Raw genomic sequence first — 18,903 nt, forward strand, 5'->3', positions numbered from 1 at the left:
TGCTCATGCTTGACAAATCGTTGGCAGGAAATGAATGCTAGATGTTGGCAGGGAGCTTCAGATCCTCTCTCCATGAGGCTCCTTGAGAGTCCTCACAGCATGTCAGCAAGCATCTGACAGATTATGTAACCCAAAACAGTACAAGGGAGAGGTTGCTTTGACTTTGTGTTCTGCCCTTGCAGTTACTGCCTCTTTTGTCATAGCTCTATTCAAGAGATGTAGATAAGATGGTGATACTTACTGAAGGGACTGGTGGCCATGACCAGGTTCAGATGATATTGGAACAGAAAGGAGCCATGCATGCACAGAAGTAAGTTTTATGGCTCACAATGGATTAGAGCCAAGAGATTAGGATTAAGGATATGGATGAGGTATAGATGATGGAGACTTTGTGTGGCAGACTCATTTAAAACCGAGAACACTAACTAGACGTACTCAACTCTACACAGAGTTGAAATGTATCTCAAATAAGCAACTCCTGCAGAATAGAGTTTAAAAGTTAATGCTGTGGTCAGCAGATTGACAAAATATGACCGTATTCCGACAATAACTAGCCTAATAGCTGGTGTCAACTGAATTGAATTTATAATCTACGTGAAGATAAAGGATAAAAGACATTATGATAATGAAAAGGCAATAAAATCCTGGTTCCCAAATCCAACACAGCCAGCAGCACTATCTTTGGGGGAAAATATGGCATGCAGATCAGCAAATCTAGTGAAATGTACCCCCAGGAAGATCATGAACCCATGTTTGTGTAAAGGAAGAAAGGGGTAAAAATTTGAGAAAGATTTTGTGCAAAAAAAATGTGGCTCCTGCAAAGAGCTTGTTTTTACCATTTTAAGCTCAGGCAGCTGATCTGTGATTCTTTCCAAACATGGGTCAGTATTTCTGCATCTCATCCAGTTTTATCTTTAAGTGCAGAGTCACATGGGCTTTGTCCCCCAGCGTTCACGCTGAGAAACAAATCTCATTTTGCATTGCAGCATAATTTATTCCTCATTAGTCTAAGCTATGACTTGCTCACGATTACATTCAATTGCAGTGTTTACAGATTCATTTTCATAATATTTCCTCTGGGCTTATTATTTCCATTTGTAAAAATGAACTAAATCTTCTAAGTCAGAGTAAGCCAAGATCATTTGCAAGGGGCCATTGCTCTTCCTCACACTTGGACAAGAGCTTCTCCACAGCAGACAGAGGATGCTCCATTTAAGAGAACTTGAGTTTCAGGCCCTTGTGCAGTATCTTATTTTTATCAAGTTTTGTTTCCTGTTTTGCCATGGTTGTCTGTGACATTGTGTAAATGATGGTGTGGTCAGCTATGCCAGCATTTCAGTGAAACAAGCATTCTTCAGGTATAGCACTTTCACTTTATGGATGGATGTGTTCAGGTCCTTTCAATGCCTCTTTGCCAGGATACTGGAAATTCCTAAAATCATCTTCACCGTAGCCAGGAGAAATCACCACGCAAATATCAACACAATTTATAAAACTCTTATATATGGAGTCTTTGGGCTACACAATATTTTATCAACCACTCTATCCCTCTATTGAATCGATTCAGCTGTGCACTGTCTTCAGTTACACACACATTTATTCAATAACATGCTTTGAGAGCATGTTACATGTTAGGTTTCTGGTTAGGATTTGGGTGTACAATGATGCTACTCTCCAGTTCTTGAGAGTCCTATCATTGTTGCTTCTGTTTAGCATCCTGAAATCTCATTTACTGGGACAAAAGATTAGTAGAATGTATTTATTATATTAATATCATGTCTTCAAGGTTTTCTTCACAGCCATTTTGGAGAAGCCATGTGAATTCCTCTGTTATAGGACATGAAGGTATTCCTTATATTGATGGGTCAAAAAGGACCAGGAAATTGCTTATAAACTTGGATCACAACCAACCCTAATAGTCTTAAATATTCTTTCTCAAGTTCTTTACCTTACTATAATCTTTTATTAATTGGGTTTTCTTTTTACTGTACTATGTAATCTTTTATTAATTAGGATTTTTTTCAGTCTCAAAGAACAAAAAGCTTATCTGAAATTGACTTGTCTATACAGGGAAATGCACTGTGTTTTGTGACTGGTATAGCCCAGATCCCATCTGACTTCAGATACACTTGCAGAGGGGCAAACAATGCATAAGGCTGTGGGTTTTCTCTTTGTATCTTGATACTACTTATACGCTGACCCTATTTTCCTAAAGCACTTGAAAGTCACTTGTTGGAGCATTACAAGGTCTTGGGCTGTATATTGGCTAGTTTTATATCAATGTGACACAAGCTAGAGACAACTTAGAAGACAGAATGTCAACCAAGAAAATGCTACTCCCACCCGCGTGGCCTATGGGAAAGACTGTAGTGTATTTTCTTGATTGATGTGGGAGGAACTGACTCACTGTAGGCAGTGCCACGCTTTGGCTGGTGGTACTGTATGCTGTAAGAAAGTAGGTTGACCATCTAGGGGGATGAATTACTAAGCAGCACTCCTCTATGGTTTCTTGTTTCAATCTGCCTGCAGATTCCTGCCTTTAGTCTCTGCTCTGACCTTCTTGGGTGATGGACTAGAAGGAAAAAGATGAAACAAACCCTTTGTTCCCCAAGTTGCTTTGGTCACGGTGCTTTATCACAGCAATAGTAACTCTTACTAAGATAGGCTGCCTCTGTTTACATCTAAGTCCAGCTTGGAAATAATCTTTCACAGTATATCTACTTAAAGCTGCACAGCTCATCTAATTTTACCAGACTCGAATTCTTGAGACACTTACTGTCGCCTGATGACTGGCTTTCATATCCTCCTGTAGGATTGGACAAGAACCTCTTCCAAGACCACACAGCACAGTTATGTGCATGGATGGGAATAGGGCCATGTTCACTTAACAACTGGGTCAATGCCTCTGAGCATGGGAAGAGATGCCGGGAAGGCCGTCTGTTTCTAAAGAAACATTTATTCAATTTTACCATATTAAATATTCCCTTTCAAAATGCAAAACAACGAAGGAACTTGCAGGTTGCTTCTGGATAATTGTCTTTAAGTAAGACCTGGTTTTGACTGAGTAACACTAGTGTGTTAACATTCTGAGGAAACAGGAAAAAGTCTACACACCCTAAGTAGGACACTAGCAAACAATCAAAGGAATGATTCCACCCATGTCCTGCTATTGCACTGATAGGTCTGTGGAAATGTGGGTACAAGGTTAATTACAGTACGATGGGTGATTCCACAGTAGCTGCATCACTGATAAATCCCACCCTGGTGTGGGTAATTACCTCTTAAAAATGCATGATCAATTCCCACTTCATTAGTCTTTTACTTCCCATATACTGTAGCACCACTTGAAACTGTGGCAGGCAAGCATAAGAAATAGCTTTGTGATCTGGGACTGCACTTGGTTTGAGCTATACACACTTCCTTCTTCTAACGATGTTCTTAGGAAGCCATGCCCCTCACCTGCATGCACTATGTACACATAGAACATACTGAACAACCCAGGAACTGCCCCTCACATTGAGCAGCATGTCCTTTTCACTCCAAACTGTGGAATAAGCTTATTGTGCCCTGATAGCCAACATTTACTCCTCTTTAATGGACTGTTTCTATCCAGATATATTCCTGGATATATCTGGTTATGGAATGAAGGGTCCCATTCAGCCTAAAATAATATCAGGTGCATGAAACTGTATCCTCTGGGTGAATTTTTTATCACTTAATCCCTATGTATACCTCATTGGGCTTTTCATGTTGGGTTTTACTTCCTAAATGAAGCTGATTATTACAGCAGGAACAGACTGAGTTAGGAGCTAAAAGCTGAATGTTTGACATTTTGTCCTCCAATGTCATGCCATGTTTGGCATGCTTATAGTTAAAATTGGGTGCATTATTTTAATAAGAGCCATGTAAAGTAGAGAAAAGCCTACTTAGCCCAAATCTGTGATTCAAAACAGAGAACCCTGTAAGCTATGTCCTTAAGTAGCCAGCCCCTCCCTCACTTTAGACTTCATAAAAAAATGATCAAAGCAATGACCTGGGGCCCTTGAATACTTTCTCACCCAGTTGGCCTGCTGTCTTTCTTGTCAAATGTCTTATCTATGCTATTACTTTGCTTCCGAGTTAAGTTTCCTTGCCATTTTGTAATCAGAGTGTGACTTTGGCCAATTCCAAGGAGCTGGAAACTATAACGCAGGCACTGACGACTGGTTGCACAATCGTATGTATCCAGGATGACATACAGCTAGTTGAGAGGGCAGACAGATGTGCACAGGAGGGAAGGGATTGCTAGAGTAAGAGGTGAGAGACTCAAATTACATTCTCCATGCCTCTTCTATGAGGAAATGTCAGCCCACTTGACCTAATGAAGGTGTGTTGAGCATGTATAGTCACAGCTTTTCCAATTAAGATGGTAATGGACACGTTGTACCCACAGAAAAAACTGAACAACAGGCACATATGGCATGAGGTGGGAAGAAAACCAAAAGAAACCAGTCACGACATCTTAGAAGACCTGGGGCATTCAACCCAAGGGAGTCTTTAGTGCACTACATGGAGGTTGAAAGGGATAATATTGCGTCATTCATCTGAAGGCTCTTAGATCAAAATAACAACAAATCTATTGTATAGGACTTGGGAGGTTAGCAAAATACTGGAAAATAACTGCCCGGCGAAGGAACAAGAAACCTTGGTTAATGTTGTAGAATATCACTGTATCTGCTTAAGTTTCATCAGATAATATGTCAAGAAGGATGTAGACAAAGAGTGTGCTAGTAATGCTCTCTGATGCATATATACACTAATGTTTAAAGAGCTGTTACATTTAGCACGGAAAAAACTGGCAACTAATGGGAAATTATTTTGAGTATAGATTACCTGTTCAAAAGAAGATAAAGAAGTTGTTTCAGAAGGGTACACAGGGAATGGAGTAGGGATAAGAAAGCTGGACATTAGAATTTTGGTCAGGATAAGAAAGAAAAGAATAAAGAGGAGAATACTGTAGAGGATGGAATCCCCTGTGTATTTTCCAATTCCTTTTTAATATAGTTTGTTGGTTTTTTGCTCCTTATTTTGAGTAGTCATTAGAACAAAAGGCATGGAAGTGATTGTCAATTGTCCTACCTCTTCTCTGAGTGATCTGTTAAAAGTCATAATGAGTTTCCTTTCATGTTTGTGTTTATGTCACCTCAGTACATCACAGATAATGTTTAACTCAAGACCACCTTCCTGGAACTGGGCTCACAGCTCTTTTTGTAAAGCCCTTGTATAGCATGCATGAAGCCTTGAGGTCAAGTCCCTAGACTGCTTCAACCTGCTGCAGTGGTATGTGTACTCCTGTAACCCCACACTTTGACGATAAGGCAAGAAGATCAGTTCAATATCATACTAGGCTCTATTGTGAGTTCAAGGTCAGCCTGGAATACAGGAGATGCCGTCTACTAGGGAAGAAGGGGATTGGGGAAAAACATGAGATCAAAGTACATTACTCATATGTATCAAGTTGTTATAATGAATCCCATTCTTTTGTACAATTAATATATACCAATAAGTAATTACAATAATAAAATCAAAGAGCATCTTGCTATTACTTTAAACCTTTTATTCCTAAAAGTTTCCTTTTTCCTATAAGTCAATCCAGAGCTACTCCTTTGTTTAATGATAAAGACCTGCACTCATCGTTCCTTAAAGGTAAAAGCCATACATTGAATATGCCTAAAATTTAACATATAAGTTCCTGTTAATGCTATTTGAAGGAGGTACTTGGGGAAAATAATTATCAAGAGACAGGGTCAAATAGATACCCCCATCTTGATAAAATTAGTGTTTTTAAGGAACTTGAAAAGAGATTCAAGATAGCTTTTTTGCTTTGTCTCAATATATAGTGACCTTTACCTTGCTATAATACAGCAAACAAGCTGTCATCAGATACAAAGACTTCTATATCATGAGCCAAAAAGACTTCTTTATATGTATTTGTCTATCTACCTATCTATCTATCTATCTATCTATCTATCTATCTATCTATCTATCTATCTATCTATCTATCTATCCATCCATCCATTCATCCTTCCATCTATCTATTTATCTGTCTATCTATCTATTGACCTATCATCTATGATAGAAATCACCTTGTCTCATTTATTTTAGTCTTAGCTGAAGAAAACCATTCTCAGATTTTGACAGGAACCTCTTTTCAGCATAACTGAGATTCATTTCTTGTTTCAATAACACTCAAACTGTCATGGTCATCACATGCTGGGCCCTTCAGTAAGCTTCTCTATAATATTTACATAGTACTTGCAGACATGTGACTGGTGGGCTGTTCTCATCTATAACTCATTTATGTGAAAGTAATATTACATATCACCACTGAGTCAGATAGATTAAATTTGGAAATTCCTCTAATTTCTGAGATGGGATTCAATCTTTCAAAAATTAATTCACAATACCGTATGAAGTAATGGATTTTACTATAGCATTTTCATACATATATGGCATTATAATTCACTCTTATTCATTCTACCAATCCAACTGACTACTCAATTTCATGGATGTCTCTTGATGCCCACTATACTATCATAAATAACCCCTTTCTGATTTCAGAGTCACATGTGTTCCATTACACTCATTCCTTCTTCCCCCAGCTCTTTCCTCTCAGCCCTCTTTCTACCCTGCCATGCACACACATTATAAAACACATACACACATAGTATTCCATTGTGTAAACGAACCACATTTGATGTATCTACTCCTCAGTTGAGGGGCATCTGGATTGTTTCCAGTTTCAGGCTATTATAAATAAAACTGCTATGAACATAGTAGAACATGTGTCCTTATGGTATAGTGGAGCATCTTTTAGGTGTATGCCTAGGAGTGATATAGATGTGTCTTCAGGTAGAATTGTTTCCAATTTTCTGGGAAATGTAGATTGATTTTCAGAGTGGTTGCACAAGTTTGCAATTCCACCAGCCATTGAGGAGTGTTTCCCTTGCCCCACATCCTCTCCAGCACATGCTGTCTCTTGAGTTTTTTTATCTTAGCCATTCTGATGGGGGTAAGATGGAATGTCAGGGTTGTTCGATTTGCATATCTTCTCTTTTAACTGCAGGACTTCAGTGTCCTATTTCCAGAGACTGCAGTGTTCTTCCTTCTCATAAATTATTACCAGAGTCATATCACCCCATGGTTTTTAGAAAACATCATAGGTCTTTCGTAGTGCTACCACCAGCACAGGTGATTTCAGATCTTCTTAATAAAGGCAAATTTCTTTATCCTTTTTATTAAACTAATTACGGCTTGACTTCAAGTTAAGTTCTTATAAAACTTGCTTGGTATACTTGAAGCGTTAGGACTGTTTTGTTTACCTACATTGTTTATATAACCAGAAAAAGAAAAGAAAACATGTGAAGAAAATCAAGATATGGAAATCTATTCCCTTTTATTTGTTATCTTCTATAATTCTGCAGTGAAAAAATTGATTTCATGCCAGGACATGAAATATTTTTACGTTTGGGCAAAAATTCATCCACATATATAGTAGCAACACATCTTATAAAGAAAGGAGATGAAGCCAATGGTTCCATGCTGCTTTCTAAGCTCCCTCTAAGTCGCAGCCCATTGTTTACTATGCTGTCCCTGAGAATTGAGACTCCTCTATTTTACTAACTGCTTGGCCTTTACATAAAATTATTTTGGATGACTATTTTTTGTTCATTTTGAGTTCCCTATTGGATAATGACATCTGCAAGTAACATCTTCAACCTTAAAAGAATGGACTGAGACCACCAGAGGCAGTAGATATATGGAAGGACATCAGAGCAAAAGAGACAGAAAATTTTCATTGGTTTTGTGGTGTGTGTGTGTGTGTGTGTGTGTGTGTGTGTGTGTGTGTGTCTCACATTTACTGAGTGTTCATAAGCACAATGTTAGCCATTTTATATAAAAGTTCCCACATTACTTACTTTTATGTTGACAAAATACTATAAACAAAATCAACATATGGAAGAGTCATTTTTGGATATTTATCCCTATCATCATATTAGCAGAAATTTTTGTATACTATATAAAAACAGAAAACCCCAGGGCTCTCTTCTCAACTTGGAGGCTTAGTTAGGTAGAGTCTGGTCCTGAGGATATCTTTTGTATTATAATGCAGAGCAGGAGAAGAGAAACCTGGCACTAGTACCCTTACTAATTACAGCCTCTTTCTAACATGTCTTAGAGGAATTTTAAGCTTCCCACTGCTCATTTCCTTCCCAAGAGACCTGTTTTACATTTCTTTCTGCCCTACTCATTCTTTGTAATCGTAGACCTGCATAACAGTGATCAGTAGTAACCATGCCACTGACTTATCATGATGTCTTAATATTAGTCCGTTACTTTTTAATTTAGCCTCATACATACGCTCAGGGCATGGGTAGAAAACATTTAGAGCCTTTAATGGTCACTAACCAACCTGTTAATAGAATCTTCATTCTGTTCTAAACCTCATTAGCTCTACTTCCAAGGCCACATTACTCTCAGCACCATTGTTTTCCAGGCTCCTACTAGAACAACCTACTAATGTTCTGCCTGCAGCATCCAACACTTTTCTAGTCCTAAGTTCCAAGGTCTTACACCCCACCCCACACAAAAAAAAAAACCTCAACACGGAAATGATCTTCACAGCAACAATTCTACTTTTGGTACCAATTTCTGTGTTAGTTACTTCTTTGTCTCTCTCATAAAATATGGGGACCAAAAGAAATTTAAGAGTTTAGCATATGGTTCCCTAGATGTCTAAATGGCAGTCAAGGCATTTTGAAAGAAACATAAAGCTGAGAGGTATATCTCTACCACACATAGGAACCAGTTCAATCAGGGAGTAGAATGGGGTCATAAACCCTTACAGCCTGCCCGCAATCATGCACTATCTCATCCTGTCTGCAACTTTTCAAGGTTCTATAACTTCCTTGAACACTATCATCAACTAGGAATCAAGTGTGCAAATATATGAACCAATGTGGGGACACTTTTCATTCAAACCACTATAGTTCCTACCTTCGTAATCTCATAAGGGATAACTTATATTGGCACATATGATGGGGAAGATTTACCCAAGATCAGTCAGCAAAGTTAAGACAGGACTCAAACCCCAACTGTTTGGATCCAAAAGCCATGCTCTTTATTACATAACTGTGCCTCTAAACTGATGGTACTCAATGTATGGGTCATGACCCCTTTGGTGGGCCAATGACACTTTTACTGGAGGTGCCTAAGACCACCATCAGAAAAGACAGATATTTATGTTATAATTCATAACAGTAGCAAAATTACAGTCACGAAATAGCAACAAAAATAATGTTATGATTGGGGGTGACCATAACCTGAGGAACTGTATTAAAGGGTTGCAGCATTAGGAAGTTTGAAAAGCACTGATCTACACTACATACTGTTTGGTCATGGAGTGAACTTCTTTCCTTCTGGTTTATTTGAAATAAGATATTCCTTTCATTTCCCTTTTCATGGCTATAATTCCAACTTGGAAAATACCCTAGTCTTAACAGCATTGTTATGTGTACAGCAGCCGAAGGCACCATGTTAGAAAATTACATGTTCTGGCAAGAAGATGCCCAACAAATCATTTTTAGATCCAATCTATCAAAAGCTTTGCATGTTAACAGATCAAAGGGAAGCCCACAGAACACCATGGAGGAGCCACTCCTGTGATAGAAAAACTCCTTGCATCTCTGTTTCTGCCCTAGTATTTTAAGCCATTGATTACTTTACAGGATATATTTCTTTGTTCCCAGAGGGATTAAAAAAAATCTGTGCCAAAAGAGAAAAGAAAGGGAGACAGACTGTCCTGGTTCCCTTCAGTTATGAGTTTGCTAGCACAGAGTTGCAGAAATATCCCCTGCTTCTAGGAACTGGAATCCCCGGAGGAGGGAGCTTCTAATGGATAAGGAATTCCACTGTGCAGACTCAGCCTTCCCTCCACAGCCCTGTTCTTTCCTTCCTTCCATTTAGCTTCTATATTTACCTTAGCTAACTAGTGTGCTTCATTTACATTATAATGTATGTGCCTGTGGCTCTTCAAAGCTTGTTTTTTTTTTGTTTTTTTCTTTTCTTTTTTTTTTATTAACTTGAGTATTTCTTATATATATTTCGAGTGTTATTCCTTTTCCCGGTTCTCCCCTCCCCCCTCCCCTTCTTTATGGGTGTTCCCCTCCCCATCCTCCCCCCCCCTTGTCACCCTCCCCACAACAATCTAGTTCACTAGGGGTTCAGTTTCTTCAAAGCTTGTTAGAGAGAGGGGAGAGACTAGTTTCAGAGGCTACTCATCCCCTCTCCCACCCTGCAGAATTGCCAGTCTGTCTTGAATGCTTAAGTCTGAATCACAATTAAAATGGCCTATGCATGATCACCTAACTATCATACATTCTTCAGTTGTACCCATCAGAAGAAGAATCCCCTCACATTCACATACCTGACCATGACCTTCCTCACACATGCCTACTCTCTGCTTTCTCAGCCCTGGTACCTTGTATCACTGTATTATACTATGAAAATGACATTTGCAGTATCTTACATATCATGTCACAATACTAAGTCCTCTAAATTATGATGATTATTTGCCTATATTAGATTACATTTTTCTCTATTGTTCTGTTTCATTTATATGTTTGCAAACTTTAAAAATACAGTTTTTACTAACTGCTTCATATTCTTCTTTTGTTGTGGAAAAAACGGTCTCTCAAAGCACTTTTCCTTTAGATGACTGTCAGTTTCACCTGCAGGAAAGACTCACCCCCCCCACTCCCCGCTCACCCAGCCTTCTGATGTCTCTGGTTTTCCTGGATGCATTAAGGTTCAGCTTCAACATTGGTATCGTGTAAGTCATTTTTGGGCTTGCACGCTAATTTAGATGCAAAACATTTTCTTTTCGTTCTCTGATATTGGAAACAGAGCAATGAAATGTGCAGATGTTCGATGACAATTCTACTAAGACCCCCAACTTAGTAGGGAATAATTTTGACATCAGGGTTGGGAAGATATTGCTTCATTTCCTTCAGATTTTATCTGACTATCCAGTTTCATCCTGTTCTTAATATTGCCTATAAAAAATTTTTCTCTCTTCTTTTTGAAATTCTATAACCATTCTAACTTCAGGGTTGCTACATTCTTTTCCAATTGCATCACAACAAATCACCATAAAGTTGAAGTTTAAAACCACACCCATTTAATTTTTTTATTTTTTTTTCAGAATTGTACAGGTCAGGGCTTGATCAGTGTAGATACAGGGGTCCCTGCTCAAAGAATCCCAAGGCTAACCCCAAATTCAGTCTGGGTCGTCTATTGTGGGTGTAGCATTTTCTGTCGCTAGCTACCAGCAAATGCTGCCCACATCCTGTGACATCAAGTCAGGAGAAATCTATGGTCTTTCATAAGACTCCATTCTGTCATCCTTCACTGAAACCAGCCCAGAAAATGTCTTAGTTTTAAAACACTCATGTGTTTAGGTCCAACCCACAGGAATAATAACTATATTTTACAGTTAACCTTGGCAGAACATAATCACAGGAGTTATATCCAGTATAACAAGATGCACCATTATACAGGAGTTTGTCAGGTCATGGGCTCCTCCCAGAGTCTTTCCTGCAGGAATGCTGAGATATTAGGGTGTTGTGCCTTTAGATGTAAGCACCCTGTGTGCACAAAGACATACTCGTGTGCCCACCATCATTGTTCAAGCTTTACGCACGCTCTCTCATTTTGAGAATTGAGGTTATGCAAACTTCAATTCTTCTGAATCTCACTGATTCTTTTCCTATTACACTATTTCTTGTTCTTTCAATACTTTTACATTATTCCTTCTATTTTCTATATTTTCTTTCTTGCTATTACTCAATTTGTCTTTTTGTTTTATATTCTAGAAAAGCTACTTAGCATTAACTTCCAGTTTTATTATGCCTTATTTATTTGTGTAATTATAGTTCTAATTTCTAAGACTTTATGGTATTATCTAGATTCTTTATGAGAATGAATTTTCATGTATAAGGTTTTTCTAGTCACTCTAGTAACTACTTTTTGTTATCTCTCCTCTCTAAAATTATTTAACTTAGTTAGTACTCGTCTCTGTCTTTGGCATGGATGACTTCTCAAATATATTGGAATCCTTGGCAATTTCTACTGATTGCACTTCATATTCTAGTTATATATAATTAGTACAAAAGAATGAGGTGTCACTCCAACAGATCAATTGAACAATATTTCCATAACATTGGTTCTCAAAAAGAATGGGACAGGGCATAGTATCTAATTGCTCAATGAAACTTATTATTCTTTTATTGACTGAGAAAAACATATCCCCTGCCAGGTACCTCTGAAACCTCAAAGGCTCTGCATTTTGATATCAGCAAAGTTCTCCCTTCATAGCATCAAAATTGATGTTGTGGTCTCTTGAAATGAATAGTTATTAAAATTTTAACACTAGATAGCATCAAAATAAAAAGTAAGAAAACTCTGTTGGGAGATCAAGGTAATCCTGAGAACTCTTAAGTGCTGGGGTGGTGTCGCATCTATTTCAAATTGTTGGCTTAAAAGTGAAAACCAAGCACTAAATAAGAAGTCCTTGTTAAGTTTCTTTCAGTTGAATTAGTAATACATTTTTCAAATCAAATGAGAAAGTTAGCAATAATACCATTAGTCTTAGAAACATCGGGAAGTTCTTTATCAATATGCCCTCTGTGCATGAAGCTATTTTATTTATAATTTTAACAAAGTTTATTATTTCGTGACTATCTACCTTTTATTCTCATAGAGAAACTGAATTTCAGGGAAGACAAACCAGAAAACTAATAGAGGTTACAGAATAATGTCAATCACAGGATAAATATTTCCATAAAGCCTAAATCTTCGGGGTCTTTTTTTAAATAGATGAACTTAATATTCAAGTAGAAAGGTATAAATAAATAATGCTCAGTGTACATGGAGACTTAGGGCTCCATATGCCTGAATAAATTCTCAACTTTGCAGCTTAGCAGTTGGATCGAGCTGCATAATAAGTGCTGCCTTCTCGAGGATCCAGATTTGCCATAAAACCTCATTAGGTCATTACAAAAAATTGATAAAACACACATAGATGATGGGTGGAAAATGACTCGCACATGAAAATAACTCAATGAGTGAAGCCTTTTGTAGGTCACATACAATAATCCTCACTACTATTTTATCTATAAAAATATTAAAACATTTCATTTTTTAAAAAGGGATGGAGAGATGGCTCAGTCATTCAGAGCACTGAGAGCTCTTCCAGAGGTCGTGAGTTCAATTCCCAGCAACCACCTGGTGGCTCACAACCACCTGGAATGGGATCCGATGGCCTCCTCTGGCGTGTCTGAAGAAGCTACAGTGGACTCATATACATAAAATAAATCCTTAAGAATAGTCAAACATGTTGTACATTGTCTAATAAAATCTGTCCTTTATTATATTCATTTATTGTACTTTCTACCCTTGAGGTAATAGACAATGATAAAGTGGAAGATGGTTATAGAGATCTGGCAATTTACAGACTGTATTATTTATTCAAATTATTTTAAATTTATTTCACATGACTCAATGCGTTTTGCATTTTGTTAAAAGTTAAACATGCCACGCATGAACTGGAAGTAGCTAATATATGTAAACATTCATGCTTGCTTTAGTTATAAGCATGCACTTTATGATTGCCTACATTTGCGGAAGAGTGGGCATTTTTTTCTATAAGTTTAGTGAACCAAGAAACTTCTTAGAGTTAATGATACAGTGGTAATTGAACTGCTTTATAAAGGGCATTCCAGGCTTCCCTGAAGCATTAGTGAAGTCCGGAGGTTAGGCAAGCATTAAAACATCAAGATTTCCGCCTTATCTATTTTGTCTTAGTGCCCAACATGAAGACTAGAACTATATTATGTAAAAATATTATACAACACGTAGTTAGGACTTAATTTAGTAGCATTGAGTTTTCTTTGCAGCAAAAGAAGCTAAAGAGACTGGAAAAAAGCTAATAAAATATAGACTGCATTTTCCTTTTAATGAAGGGCTACAGGATTTTCTAAGCTCAACAATCCAGCTGATATTTTATTAAGTGACTTAGCAAAAGCATAGAGAACTGAAGTCATGTGCCACATGATACCCTCAGCCAAGAGATATGCTGGTGAATAATTAGTGAACCTCCATCCTTGATCTCACTCTCAGAGTTTAACAAGGAGAAGAAGAATAAACAGACAAAACCCAAATTACTTAAAGTGATTAGCTACTTATTATAAAATGAGCATCTGTTACAAAAGTAAAAATTCTGAAGCTTAAACATCATCCTAAAGTAAAGCTAGCAAGAAGGTGGAGTAGAAAAAGCACTAAGGATCTTTCTCTGCCGTTAAGCTATAGCAGCAGAAGCAGAAGCAGAATATGTATATTCGAAACTCTTCTGAACCTATAGAGTCCATTGTAGACAGCGAACTTCCCTAGCAAGTCGTGGGTGGTAAATTGGGATCAGTTTCATTCAACCTTAGTTATTAGGGTAGCAGACACCCACCTTCCCATTTACAGCTCTTAGGAAGCAGTTATGTGATTGTGATGTGCCACGCTAGGAGTGATTTGCACACATCTTGCAGGACCTAGGATTGGGGAAAAGGGATTCTATTCTATAAAGATCATGTATCAGTTATCCCCTCCCTATTGTTGCATTATGTTCTTAAAGGGTTTTCAAGTGTAGTCAATCATTTTCATAAGCCCATCTCTTCAGTTGAAGCAACTTAGAGTTGTGGGGCTAGAATCCAGCATCCTTTCTCCTTCACTTTTCATTCTTTTTTTAAGCCGATTTTTAAAGTTGAGAGCATTAAAAAACAACCACAGAATTTAGAAATATACCATACGTGGTTAAGAAGGCATAGACTTACAAAAGAAGAAGGACTTAAATCTGCATTTCAAGCTATATCTCTCTCATTCAGATAGGCTCAAAGCAACCAAATGCAAAGAAGCAGAAACTTGGGTCTACAGAACAATAAGGAAAATATTAAGTCTTCAGCAGAAAAAAGTAAAAGAAAAATCACAAGGCATAAGGCATACAAATAAACAAGAAAACACAATCTACTGAAAGAAAAGTGAATTCGTCAAATAAAGCAAATGCACCTAATAAAGGTCATTGCCCTGTCACCTTCAAATCAGCTGTCACAAAACTGACCAAACACCTGACAATAAGCATAAAATAGTCAAATAAACAATATATGAACAAAGTGGCACTATCAATGATGAAAGTTAAAAGGAAATGTAGAATAAATAGGTCTGTACTTGAAGAATACATAACTAATATGAAATTTCACTAGAGGGATTTGAAAGAAAATTTGAAAATTGGAAGAAAGTCAATAGATTTGAAGATTATATAAATAAAATAATAAAATCTGAGAACAATAAAGATAAGCAAACATCTTAAATTTGTGGGACATCAAACTGCAATGCGCAGATCATGGGAATATAAGAAAAAAGGGGCAGACATTATTACATAAAATAGTGACTCAAAAATTTCAGATTTGGTAAAAGCCATGAACATACATATGTAATCAGTTTACTTCAAGCAGGAAAAGCTTGAAGAAGCCACAACAAAGCACATGATGATCAAGGTCTTTAAAAGTATTCTTCAGAGGAGCAGAAGAGAATTGATTTGTTATATACTGTGGATCCCACTAAGGCTAGCAGTGAATTTCTCAAGAGAAAATTTGGATGCCAGAAAGTAAGGGGTTAATATGCTAAAATTCCTGAAATTCATAGAACTGTCAACCATGAATCTTATTCCCATGACGCTGTCTGCTAAAAATGAACATTTTGGTGTGTGTGTTCTCTTTGGTCCTTTTTCAACCAGCCTATTCTTAGCAAAATCATATTGAGTTTTAACTGTAATTATTGACCCAAAAGTCAGATATGAGAGTGTAATTCCTGACAAAGCTCCAACTACCTAATGAGCATGAGGGCTCTCAATACCCTTCTGTAAAGGTAAAGTGTTGACTGTTCATAAGATGGGGAGGGCCACCTGTTAATTTCTGATCATTTGAAAGGGGAGATTCTGAGTCACATATCCAATGTCCCTCTCTCATTTTTAGAAGCCAAGATGTTCCTGCTCATAGCCTTGTTCTTTCTAGATCTTTGTGACATAACTGCAAGGGTTTCAGCTTGCTCCTAAGTTTTGAATCATTCTGTTCCTGAGAGATGGGTGAACTACCAAAGAGCGCTTTGCTTTCTCATTTAACGTCTAACTCTATTACAAATTCTTACAACCTCGTCAATTTGCTATAGGGCACCAATCTAACTGATTAGTCATTTATTAACCTACTATTTTCATGTTTCATCTTGTATTCCCTACAGATCTATGAGATCCCTGAGTAATTATCTGAAAAGGCATGAGGTTTTTTTCTAGTTGCTTCTGATGAACTCTTCAGTAATTTGCTTTCCACTATTATTACAGACTATCTGCATTCTAAATTTAATTATTTGATCACCTTTTATTTTTAATTTGAGGATTTCACACAAGAATATTCTGTATTTGTGTCTTATCCACAGTTATTCTCCCATTGTGTCCCTCAAACTACCCACCTCAAATTCAAATTGATTATATCTTCTCAGATACCTAGTAAGGTACACACACACACACACACACACACACACACACACACACTCACACACACACACACACACATATATACATACACAGTCATTTATATATGCACACACAAATATATGCACACTCATATAAAATATGAGCATGTGTATGCACTCATATGCACCCGTGCATACACCACACACAAACACAGAGAGTGCAATTAGTGTAGTCCTTATTTGCATGTATTAAAGGATGACCACTCAGGATTAGGAACTTGTCTCTGAATAAAAAGAGAAAAGAAAAATGATTCGCGCTCAATTGTCATTGACTATAGGCCTTCATCCAGAGGTGGTGACTCGTAAAATTGTCATCCATCCATGTTGGCCTACTGACTAGTGTAGAATTTACAAGTCATATGCAGGCAGCCGTACAGTTGACAGTTCATGGGAATAACATCCCTGTCCTGCCCAGAAGAAATGATCATGCCACAGCCACTGCCCTTGCCAACTACATAGAGCCTGTTCATTGTATCTTCTACAGTGCTTCCAGAGCCTTAGGTATAGCTTGTGTCACAGATGTCCCAGGTGGATCTGATCACCCTGTGGTCACTTATTCTCTGCATTTTGTCTAGCTGTAGATCTCTCTCCCAGTCTCTATCTGCTTCATAAAGCTTCTTTGACAAGATGTGAAAGTTTCACTTGTTTATGGATACAAGGGTGGGTATTTATACGTCATTTCCTAGACAGGTGGAGTGATACAGTCCTCAAGTGCCAAACCATCCCTGATATCTCCAAATACTCTCAATAACATTTTTTATTAATTTCAACTCTGAAGTAGCATAAGCTGAACTGAGTTGAATATGGAGGAAATACATAGACAGAAAGTTCTATTGTAAGTAATAGTGAAGAAAAAGAATTGTTAATTCATTTCAGGCTGTGATGTGCTACTGATATCTATGGGATAAAAGAAGGAGAGAAAAGGTGATTCTCAGAGCTCATTATATTTGTGACTCACATTAAGTGGGTGGAAATTTCTCAAGCAGAAGATGTCTTTTATAGATTTCACTATTAGGAGGAGTATTCTCTTTCTAATCTTGTGATAGTCAGGCTACCGTCAAACCTTATAGGAAATTCTTTAGAGATCTGAAAAGAGTATTTCTTTGTATGTCACACTGATTTGAAAATACATCTTGACAGTGAAAACAGGATAACTGAAAGATACATGAAAATGATAAACAGTGTATTGAATAGCTCATTACTAATGGGGAGAACTGGAATGTTATTCAATGCTATTGCAACTGGAAGGAAACATTCACCCTGCTCACTGGCAGTTCTGGAAATGTACAGCAGACATCTCTAGGAAATCCTATTAGTTTACAGAGGTTGCTATAATTTCCAAAGAAGAAAAGTCTGCTCCATGTAGGATTTAGGCTCTGATAGTTGTTATGCCATATTATTAGATCCTTGATTGATTAAGTTTCTTGTAACTAGATGCTATTGTATGCATCTGAGTTAGATTCAGTTTGGATATGGTTTTGTTGTTTGTTTGTTAGCTGGATAAATATATCAGTTTAACAGAACTGAGAGCCCCCAGACAGATTTATGATTCCATGTGAATTCTATATTTCAAATGATGCCATAACAAATCAGTATAGAAAGGGTGATGAATCTATTTCTGACATTGGAATAACTGTATTTAAGGGAAGGAAATATAGGAGATCGAAATGGCGACCGAGGGAGAAGTGAAACTGAAGTTAGAGTCTGAGATCAGCGGCCCTGAGCAGCCTCCTGCGAAGCCAAGGAAACATGACAGTGGTGTTGCTGACCTAGAGCGGGTTACTGACTAAGCGGAGGAGGAAAGAGACCCAGAGTTCGAATCTTGAGATGGCTATGTCCATCACTGGAGACAGACAGTCCAGGGAGCAAAAGGCCAAACAGGAGTGGGAGAAGGAACTGGTGAAGATCACTATCAAGAAGGAAGATCTGGAGTTGATAATGACAGAAATGGAGATCTCTCGAGCAGCAGCAGAAAGGAGCTTGAGGGAACACATGGACAATGTGGTGGAGGGTCTTCTCACCCTAACCAACTGAAAAAGTGTGTATTAGACATTCTGGACTGATTTACGGAAATAAAGTGCTCTGTTTTGCTGTGGGTTTTTTTTTCAGTTTTATCTCAGATCAAATGCATTATATAGCCTATTTTATTGTCAGTTTCTATGTTGGACCTTGATGAAACTCTATGAACAATCAGTATAAAGAAGTATCTAATGTTCAAAAGAAAGGGGGGGGGGA

General features: G+C 37.6%; 1 pseudogene; it reads left to right on the forward strand.

Annotated features, from left to right (window-relative positions):
- The first annotated feature begins 18,332 nt into the window (after positions 1 to 18,332).
- On the forward strand, positions 18,333 to 18,702 carry Hypk-ps1 (huntingtin interacting protein K, pseudogene 1; annotated as a pseudogene).
- Positions 18,703 to 18,903: the final 201 nt, after the last annotated feature.

Source organism: Rattus norvegicus, chromosome 7, assembly GCF_021556685.1.
Source record: "Rattus norvegicus strain SHRSP/BbbUtx chromosome 7, alternate assembly SHRSP_T2T, whole genome shotgun sequence".
In the NCBI taxonomy this organism is placed as follows: domain Eukaryota; kingdom Metazoa; phylum Chordata; class Mammalia; order Rodentia; family Muridae; genus Rattus; species Rattus norvegicus.